We start from the raw sequence: 11,466 nt of genomic DNA, 5'->3' as shown, positions 1-11,466 counted from the left end.
AAAACCCCGAAACAATACTTATTAAAACACGGTCGGATTTAGTAAGTGAAACACTTATTAAAACACGAAAAAGTAACAAGTTTGTAATTTAAAAAGGGAGCAACACTATCAAGAGTTGACCTTGCAATAAATATTTACACAAGCGTAAATTTTTAACAGTATTATGATTCCAAATTGAAACATAATTGCGGACGGAGTATTCAATAAATGGATTAGTTAACTCTGATAGAAACATTTCATTATGAATTGAAAGGTCATCAGCTTAAAGGCGCTAATATGTGTTTGATTAGCATAACAAGGCCCAAAGAAAAGTACAAGCTTATTGGCCCAACTAATGGTGTCCTATAAATTTGTGTGATGTCTTTTCAATGGGAGTGACCCCTAAATTCCTCACCTCTCATTTTGATTTATGAATGATATTTATATATTTCCTCAAAAATCTTTTGTGACTAATAAATTATACTCGTATTAAAAATGGACTAGTGTAAATGGAGTACTTTGAAAATATCGACCATAATAAATTTTAACAAGCGAACATGATACTTAAAGATCTTGTTAGATTCATTTGAACATGTCGTTGTACCTGTTAACCTTGATTTTTCGAACATGTAATAAGCCTAACGTATAATCAATAACATTATAAACTCCATAACAAAATATTTCATAAAAGTAATTTCAATTTAATAAAATTAATTTCAATAACTTATCTTGTGCATTTGTTATTCGATTTCAGGTTTCAGTGTTAGCCCCGAACATACCAGCATTATATGAGATGCACTTTGCAGTGCCAATGGCAGGAGGCGTACTAAACACCATCAATAGTATGCTTGATGCTAACACAGTCAAGAACATCCTTTCCCACTCCGAGGCAAAGATTTTGTTCGTGGACTATGAGTACATCGCCTTGGCTTGCAAGGCGATGCGCCTTCTTAAGGCTGAAGCGAAGCCACCAGCCGTCTTACCATCCGTGATTCTCATCAATGAGATAGGTTATCCTACGGGAAACAATGGTGGTGGTGTCAAGAAAGGTGAGCTTAAGTATGAGCAGCTACTAGTGACTAGCAACCGAGATTTGGTGGCTGAATCTTCCCTCCCTCTTGTTGATGTTGATAAGCCTTTGAGTTATAATCTTAAGCGTCGTTATAATGGGTTGTTGGAGTATGAACAAGTGATTGGAATGGGTGATCCTAATTTTGTGGGTGTTAAGTTGGATGATGAGTGGGATCCTATAGCTCTCAACTACACCTCTGGCACCACGTCCGAGCCTAAAGGAGTGGTGTATAGTCATCGCGGAGCCTACCTTAGCACCTTGAGCATGGTGTTGGGTTGGGAGATGGGAACAGAACCGGTTTATTTGTGGTCCTTACCCATGTTTCATTGCAATGGGTGGACCTTCACTTGGGGGTTGCGGCCCGTGGTGGGACTAATGTTTGTATCCGAAAGACAACCGCGTCTGAGATCTATCGGAGTATTGCCTTACATGGGGTTACACACATGTGTTGTGCACCCGTTGTGTTCAACATTATTAAGGAGGCTAAGCCTGATGAGCGCGTGCAACTTAAGTCACGAGTTCAAATCCTTACAGGAGGGTCCCCTCCTCCTGCAGCTTTGCTGCTGGAGATGGGGCAACTAGGGTTCCACGTGGTGCATGCTTACGGGCTTACAGAGGCCACGGGCCCGGCGTTGGTTTGCGAGTGGCAAACCAAGTGGGACCCTTTACCACATGAGGAACAAGCGCGACTTAAGGCACGTCAAGGGGTTAGTGTCCTTAGCATGGTAGATGTTGATGTTAAAGACATAAAAACAAAGCAAAGTGTGCCTCGTAATGGTACTACAAAAGGTGAAATTGTACTACGTGGTAGTGGCATTATGAAGGGATACTTGAAGAACGAAAAAGGAACATCCGAGGCTTTCGAGGACGGATGGTTCCATACCGGCGATGTGGGTGTCATCTATCCGGATGGTTATATTGAAATCAAAGATAGGTTGAAAGATGTGATCATATCCGGTGGGGAGAACATTAGTAGTGTGGAGGTGGAAGCGGTTATTTCCCGACTCCCAAAGGTGTTGGAGGTAGCGGTCGTGGCAATGCCTCACCCGCGATGGGGTGAAAGTCCTTGTGCGTTTGTAGTGCAAAAGGTCAAAAATGAAAAATTGACGGACCAAGATATATTTGCACATTGTAGGAGTAACTTACCACACTATATGTTACCTAAGAAGGTAATGTTTATGAAAGAGATACCTAAGACGGCCACTGGTAAGCCACGAAAGGATTTATTAAGGGCTATTGCAAAGAAGATTAACGTATCAACCGTGCAAAACGAGCATCAAACAGAACAATTAGTCACTATGTCACGTTTATAGTCCTAAATTAATTAACTCACTATAATTCTACTACTACATATATTCTGATGTATTTTGTCCTTGTGAAACTTCTAGTAAAGCTCAAGTTTTGTGTTTCTAAGTCATTGGAGTTTCTTAGAGTGCTTGATGTAACAAATAATATCTTAGAGACGACTGTAATCATCCCAAACAACATGTGTATAATACCAGTTGAAGTGTTTGTTGGGTAAACTAATGTGAGTTTAAGTGCACCTTGATATTGTTTGTAAACAAGTGGTTTATATTTAACATATCTTGATCATTTGGACATTTTATTTTCATTCTTGAAAGGGAACCATCATAAAGAACCACGTGTTATGAACAATAATGAACCATGTTTTAATTACAATATCGTATAATTACTTTGACTTATAATTAGTTTATTGACTAAGACACCATACATCTTATTATATACTTGTACAAGTATATATACTCACAAATATGGAGTAAGTATCAAGTTCGTTGATAAATAGACAAGTATGTGTCAAAGTATAGTTATAGATAAATCATTGAGTACAAAATCAATCAATAATAACGACAATTTATGAGCAATTTGTTATAAAATCAAAAGACAAAAGTGTTGGTTACTGTCAAATTAATTGATGGTTGCTATTTGCAAAGCAAGAGATTAGGGAAGAAACGACTTTAGGTGAATGTGGATGTTTTCATGAAAAGGGTATGACGTGGAAACAAATCCAGCTTATTTTACCATGAATACCATCACATTAAACATACTTAAAAAGGAAAGTTTGGTATGATATAAAGTATGTTGTTGATTTATGTGTTGATGGAGCTAATTCCATGAGCAATATTGCGTATTGGAGAGCATGGTGTGCTAATAGGATCGTTTTCAACATTTTGCGGGCTCTATGCTATTTTGTAAATTAGGCCCAAAATATTTGTGCAAAAATAATCACGCAAGGAAAAAAAAAAAAAAAAAAAAAACTTCATATTAAGTACTACTCCGTATATGTTAAAAATAAACTCCAAAATAGACTATTATAGGGTTCATGTAGATTTTACTTGTGGAGCACCTATTAATTGAAATTGAGAGAATATATTAGCAGAAATACACCGGTGAATTGCAATATTTTTGTGTCAGGTTGACTTTTTTTTTTTTTTTTGAATAGCAAAAAATTTCATTAATTAAAAGTCATACGACATCTATAATAGAGATTCGACGTTAACAAATACATAAGATTTTGAATCAAATAGAATTTTCCTTCATAAAAACTACGATCGTCGAGTAGATCTTGCACTGCAGAGCATCTCCCGCTTATATCGCTGAAAATTATAGCCTTGTTGGAGAGACAATCTAACGATCTTTTGTAGCCGTGAGGATATTTTCCTTCTGATTCATCTGTTCATATTCGAAAACTTGATAACTTTTTCAAAATAATTGCACGACAATCCATTAGATCTGCTACCATGGATTCAAAACTAAGAAATTTCTCTCTCGAAAAGAGGAGATAAACCTTTTCTTTCGAAGGAGGTCGAAAAACCCTTGTCTTTCGAAGGAGATCGGAAACCCTTTCTTTCGAGGGAGAAAAGTTCCTCCCAAAAGGAGGAAGCATTATTATAAACCTAAAAAAAACAATAAAAAAAACAAGGATTGGGGCTTTCCACCGATTAAAATCGATGGAAATCCCTTCAAAATTCAACAATGGAGGCTAGGGTTTTAGAGAGAGGAAGGAGGAGAGAGAAAGGATTTTAGATATACTCATTGTATATCATGTATAGTTTATCTACATCTTTATGTGGTGATACGTTGACTTTAATATCATGTTAGTAGAATTAATCAATTATATTAGGAAAAATTGAAAAGAATAATCCCAACTTTGCTCGATTCGTCCAAAATAATCCCAAATTTTGATTACTTGTTTTAATAATATGAACTTTTATATGAATTTGCTTTCAATGGTCCCAGGTGATATGTAACCGTTAAAAAGGTAATTTTTTTAATTAAAAAAAAATTAATGTACACGTGTCATTACATGGTTGGTAAAAAATAATTAACTTTATTTTTAATCTATATTAGAGCCTTTTCCCTAAATAATGTTGAGAAATTATCTAATTCCCAAATTACAGATACTCTTTTTTTAATTCCCACCCTACCGTCCACGTCACCGGTTCAGTGGGAATTTTTTAAAAAATACGGGTTTATTAATAAACCGCTACTTCAAGTAGCGGTGTGCTACTGAAAACCGCTACTTCAAGTAGCGGTTTACATATTAGAAACCTCTACTTGAAGTAGCGGTTTGTATTTGCTAATTACTGATTTACAAATATTTTGTTTTTAAAGAAAAACTTACAAAACAAACCCATAAAGGTTTTAATTTCATAAACCGCTACTTCAAGTAGCGGTGTTTTGAGGAAAACCGCTACTTGAAGTAGCGGTTTACAAAATTAAAACCGCTACTTGAAGTAGCGGTTTGTTGCTGGACCGAGAAAAAAAAAATTGGTTTGTTTTCCTTAGCTGACATGGACGGTATAATGGGAATTAAAAAAAGAGTAGTTGTAATTTGGGAATTAGATAATTTCCTAACGTTATTCAGGGAAAGGGCTCTCTATATTATTGATTATATTGTTTAATTAATTAAATTTACAAAAATTATCAAAAAAAAAAAAAAATGACACCACCAATGCAACAACGGAGTAATCGTCGCCCCAAGCCCAGCGACCTCGGCCTGACCCCTACCTCCAACGGTCGACGCCTTGATGTCTTGATGATTCCCTAGCTAGCCAACACCCATCGCGTTGGCTCATTTCCCCTCTCCCCTCTGGCGAAGCTGGTCCTACTCCTCACCCCTTCCCTTTGGTTTTCTGGATTGTTTAAGGTAACTTCTCATTGGGTAATCTGGGTAGTTTTGAGGCTGTTTTAAGGTTTTGGGGGCCGGCGAATAGGGGACAGGGGTTGTTTCGGGGAGGGAGGGACATTTATGCGGTGAATAGGGGAGGGGGAAATGGGAGGAGGGTTGCGTGTCGGGGTGGGGGAATTTGGGGATTCGAGGTTGTTCGTGGGAAGAGGAAAGGAGTAAGGTGGCCGAGCTTCGCCGGCGAGGGAAGGGTTGTTTGCGACTGCAAGATCTTCCAACTGGGGAGTGGGTCAGGTGCTCGTAGCCGAGATGGTGGTCAAGCACTGGTGGCAGTGGTTGTTGTGTGCTGGATTTTTTTTTTAAATTATTAATTCTTTTAAAGCTTTTTTAATTTTTAATTATTTTTTATTTATTTTTTTAGTTTAATTTTTTATTATTTTTCTGGCCAATTACGTCCTAGCACATGTCAGGTGACTTGTGATAACAAGATTTTTGACTTGTTAGGACCATTAAAATTTTAAAAGTAAATTCATATTAAAGTTCGAATTATTAACAAAAATATCAAAAGTTGGGATTATTTTGAGCGAATCGAGCAAAGTTGAGATTATTCCTATCAATTTTTCTTAAAACTCATGGCAAGAGAGAGTTAAAGATAGCTCAAGTGGTTAGGGTGTCCCCTCCATTCTAGAATATCCTGAGATCGATTCTGATCACCCGCCTTTGTGCCTCTCTAAACACCAAAATAGCTTATGGCAAGACATACTATTTTGTCATGTGTCACCAATTTTGTCATTTGGCATATGATATGATGCCACATCATACCAATCCTTTAGTGATTGAAAAACCCCATTCATTAACCTCCATGTAAAACTTTAATAATTGCACAATAATAAAATTTGTAAGAAATTAAACATTAGTCCATTTGTTTTTATCAATTTATTTTTCTTCACAAAGGATTTGATTTATCATTTACCCTATATTTATTAGTGCCAAAAAAAAAAAAAGTCTTTTAGTAAAACCAGATGATACAAACAACAAACTATTTAAGCTATCATCTTTAATTTATATATTAAAAAAAAAACACCATCACTTAAGCTTTTAGTGACAAACAAGCCAAAATATATATAGTTCGATTAAAGTAATAGATTTAAAATAATCTGGGGAATCGCCCAGGCCAATAACTAGTTTTTTCAATTAAAAGCTAAAACTGATGATTAAAAATCATATGATTGGTTTATATTCCTCCATATTTAATTACTTGTTCCATTTCTACTTTTTGCACTATTTATTTAACCTACTTTGACTAATGTCTGTGATTTATACATAAAAAATATATAATCTTATGACTACTTGTTGAAATTGTCTTAATGAATAGATTATTAATTTTCAATTGTTAGAATTATGCTTGTTGATAATTAAAATATTATAGATAAATAATTTACATTAGCATACTATACGTATTCAATAGAAATAAAACAAGTAATAAAATATGGAGAGTATAAATACACTATGTATCACTTTTTTCATATTATTTGGGATTTTGTGTTCCTATTGAGCACTATACACCAAAGTATGAAACATGAGATGCAAAAAGAAATCTAGAGAGAGAAAGAGAAAGAGAAAGAGAAAGAAAAACCCAACCTTACCCAATAGAAAACCCTAGAAACACCACCAAATACCTAGCTCCTTGCCGCTGCCGTTTCGTTTCCCAAAGACTCATACTTTTGCTCGATCTTCCCCTACATTTCCTAATTAGCTCTAGCAATTATTATGCTATTAGCCCATCAATTGGTCAACTATGGATCTCCTATCTCTTTTGTATAAAAGACTATCTACTTTATGAGATAAATTACCCAATTAAGCTTTTTAATTATAAGATTGGTGAACCCAAAAGGTCTCTAAGCATCGAGATCTTGCAGATCTTGGGTAATACGCTACTCGTCTCCGTCTATGGAGTAGATATGATGATTATTTTTCTGGGGAAATCCGCAAATATACAACAAGCAATCTCAAGCGATAATATCAAGAATAAAACAAATTGGATCTCAGGGAAGCCTCTCTACCTTCTTTTACTTAATTATCTGGCTTTGCTTGCATGTTTAAATTACTTGCTTTTTTTCTATATTTTCTGAATTTTTTAATCGAACCTTTGCTCTTCCCAATTTATTTTTCTGTTCTTCTCTCTATTTCGAAAATTATGTGTGATTTTCGTTCTGCTTTTTTATTATTATTTTTATCATGGTTTATTATTGTCCCTTCATTTCTCTGATGGTTTTGCTTGGGGATAGGTTTTTCCTGTCTATTTATACCCCGACTTGTGTTTATTTGTAGCATCTCTCTTCCGTGTTTCTTTTATCCTCTTTGCTTATTGTTTCTGTTGTGCTTTGTTTCTTCTTCACTTTCTTCTTCTTACTACTTATAGTATAGCTTTCATGTCAGACGTTCCCCCTCCTCCTAGTTATGCCTCTATTCTTACAACACGACATCCTTCTCCTGCCATTTGCCTTCCAAATCTCAACTTGTTGAATGTGGAATTAATAGTATGGATTGCCTTAATTGTGAAACCAGTCAATCCCACCCATCCAGTGACACTGCACCCTCAACTCTCTGGGAGGTCACAATCCTATTATTCCTTCCCCTCCCTCTTCTTTAGACTGTGCACGTCCTCCTACACCGCCAATTTCAAATACAGTTCACTTCAGTATAACTGTCAATGCACCTACTCTTTCTGAAGCTACCATAGCTGATCACAAATCAAAAATATTTTATGCTAAAATTTGGGGAAAGATTGTGCCTTATGTTACTGTCACCTCTAGGCTGGTTAGAGAGTGGAATTTCATTATTGGGGAAGTTTCTATAAGGTACCTAGCTAATGGTTGGTACATCATCAAATTCATCAACCCTATTAATAGAGATGAAGTTTGGTCCTGCAGACCTTGGTTTGTTTAGGGGCTTAATCTAGTACTCATTCCTTGGGAGCCAAACTTTTTCGCCTTCGATAATGAGATTACTCATGTTGATCAGTGGGTTAAAATCCCTTTTCTTCCCACTGAGTATTGGACTTGGGATCATTGTGCTTCTCTGACTTTTAGCATAGGTACTCTTAATTATCAAGCTTGGTGAGTATACTCTAAGAAATGATGATATAGCTCAGTTTGTTAGGGTCTGTCTTAATATAGATATTTCTAAACCTGTCCCTTGTACTCTCTCTACGCATATCGGTGAGCGAAACAAAATTTTTTTATCTTTCTTATGAGGGAGTTCATGAAGTCTGCCCCTTGTGTGGAAATAAAGACCACACCTTGAAGGCTTGTCCTAAAAAGCCTACTCCTTCTCTTGAACTCATAGTGGCTCGGCTTTAGGCTAGAAATCTAGAGGTTCAGGGGGAACAAGCCCCTCTGCCTCACTCCGACTGGGTACATGTCAAGCCACAACGTCGTGCTAGACCTAGATTTTTCAAAAGGGGTGGTAAAAGTGGGAGAGGTGCTTTTACCAACCATTTCTCTAGGTTCAATAACACTGTCTATTCTCCTAATCCTAACCTTACCAGCTTCAACCAATCCCCTTCTTCTTCTTCAAATCATGGGGAGGTAGCTACTGTTCCCATCAGCAATGCTTTTGCTTATTTGGGTGAGTTTCAGGTTTCCACAGGGGAAAAAATCACTCTTAATCTTCCTGTTCTAGAAAAAAGAGACTTTTTTTAATGATGAGGATGATCTCGATGAGGCTTTCTTCAAAGCTTTAGGGGTTATCCACCATAGCCCTGAGATAAATTTCGATGTTGACATGACTGCTTCTCCTTCCTATGACACTAACAAGTCTGAAAATTCTAAAAGGTAGAAACGTGATGATGGGGATGTGGGTTCCCCTACTTGTGTTATGAATTATGATTAAGTCTTTGTGCTATGTGTGCTTTTTGGGTTTGAGATTCCAGCTACTAGCTCTTTATTTTACTCTTTTAGTATGTAATTTATATTTCTTTTCATTATCTATTTCCTACTAAGGTTCAGCCTATGCTATCTTGCTAATTGTCATGCTGATCCTTCCTTTCGTAATTTCTATATTTTTAAGCTAATGCAACTTCTCTATTTAGTTTACCCTCTCTTGCATAACCGGTTTATGTTCTCTGTCCTTTTGCAATTAACTTTTACTGCTACTATGGTACTACTACGTGTATTCCATTGGAATATTATTTATTTATCATTATCTTTGCACCTTTTTTTTCTGTATAATAAAGTATTGTCCCCTTGGTATTTGTGGTTTTATAAATCTCAAGCCTTGCACCCTCCCTTAATATGTTCAGCTAGTTTTCCAAGATTGGGTTTGGTTACAGGTTGTATTAAGTTTTATTGTTGCTATTCTATGCTTCCTTGCTGGCAGCAGCAAAGGACCCCTCTGATCTTTACTCCCCTTCATTGTCACACCAGGTTCTCTTGGTTTAGGGGACTGATTGCAGGAGTTTTGAGGGGAGTTGTCCTTTGTTGTTACCCTTGGATGCCTTGGCCCAAGGATGTGACCTGGACTATTTTTTTCCATGGGACTGAGGGCCTATTTTTATGTTGTGTCTCTTGTACTAACTCTGATTATTCTTGTAATTTTTTATATGAATTATGTTTACAGTGGTACACTTATATATTTTTCTCTTTTTGGCACAGGTCATGCCAAATATAGAGGTGGATTGTTGCAAATTTCTACTGGAAAGAAGCTTTCAACTTAATGTTCTTCTTTCTTTGCACTTCCTGGAAATTTTTATTGTGGCTTATTTTATTTTTCTCACGAAAATTTATAGTTGTAATAGTTTATATTATAGAATCGGGGCTTCAAACCCCAATGGAATCGAGTGCTTGACACTCACAATGAATCTAATGCGGCAAAGGCCCTCTTACATTATCATACATTATCATTACCAAAATTCTATGCTAGAATATACGAGGTGGGAAAAGACCCGAGGCTTTGGCCGAACTAAAATTTTTAAAAAATAAACATAAGCCAGACATAATATTTGTCTTGGAAACAATGACGAATACTGCTAATAGTAAGAGAATATTAAAATCTCTACATTTTGATCACACATTTGTTATTGAACCAAATGGTCATTCGGGTGGCATTTGGGTGTGTTGGAATGTTGATAAAATTAGTATTAATCAAACTACTTTGACAAAAAGGTGTGCCCACTTAAATATTATTTTTAAACCTCTAAAATGTGAATTGTTAATAAGTGGCATTTACGGTCCAACCCAAGAGTCTGATAAAAATGATTTTTGGAATTACCTTACTTCTTTTAGCTCAAATATTATTATGCCTTGGATTATTTTATGAGACTTTAATAAAATGTTGTGTGTAAATAATAAAATCGGTTAGAGACCATTTCTTCCTCATCAATTACAACGCCTACCTAATTTTATAGCAAATACCCATGTATTAGATATTCCTAGAACCCTAAATTCATTTTCTGGAAGCAATATGTCAATAACAGAGTTATATATAAAAAACTAGATAGAGCAATCTGTAGTAATGATTTCCTTCAAATTTTTCCGCAGAGTCAGATAAAATTTGATGTCTTTACAATATCAGATCATGCTCCTCTAATTTATGATTCTCATTATAATAATCAAATAGTTCCCCATCGACCCTTTCGATTCCAAAACCATTGGACTCTTGAGGCCGATGCTCTTGCAATCGTGAAAAAAACGTGGCCAACACCAATACAGGGATCAAGATTCTACAGAATTCAACAAAAATTGTCTCGTACAAAGGTCGAATTAAAACAATGGGCACAAAAAAGATATGGGAACAATAATAATAAGCTCATACTTAATTCAGAAAAATATAAGGGACCTCGAAAAAGCGTTACACATACAACCTTTTAACCCGATCTTAGTAAGTCATATGAATAGAATGTTGCGCCAAAGAGAGAAACTTCTACTTTTTGGCCAACAACATTGGGGTGCCCTTTCTAGGAAAAATTGGCTTATGAAAGGTGATAGAAATACAAGATTATTTCATAATAGAATGCGTAAAAGGATAGCTTTTAATACAATTTACAGATTAAAAATACAGATGACATCTGGGTAGAATCTAGGGAGGAAATCCACAATCTTCTTTTAGAATCTTTCAAATATAGATTCAGCTCAAATTCACCGACTAGTCGACAAATTGATCTTCGTTCATTGAACCAATTGTTTCACCAAATGATTGTAACACAATCCTAAGCCCAATCTCTAAAGAAGAGATAAAAGAGCCTTTTTTGATATGAATCCAAATTAAT

At 35.8% G+C, this 11,466-nt stretch overlaps 1 pseudogene; it reads left to right on the top strand.

The window, feature by feature from the left end:
• Positions 1-2,650, top strand: part of LOC110708253 — a 44,820-nt pseudogene extending 42,170 nt beyond the window's left edge.
• The last annotated feature ends 8,816 nt before the right edge of the window (positions 2,651-11,466 follow it).

The sequence above is a fragment of the Chenopodium quinoa genome, unplaced genomic scaffold, assembly GCF_001683475.1.
Source record: "Chenopodium quinoa cultivar QQ74 unplaced genomic scaffold, ASM168347v1, whole genome shotgun sequence".
Classification (NCBI taxonomy): Eukaryota; Viridiplantae; Streptophyta; class Magnoliopsida; order Caryophyllales; family Amaranthaceae; genus Chenopodium; species Chenopodium quinoa.
The sequence above is the reverse complement of the archived record's forward strand: the minus strand, read 5'-3'. Positions and strand labels throughout refer to the sequence as shown.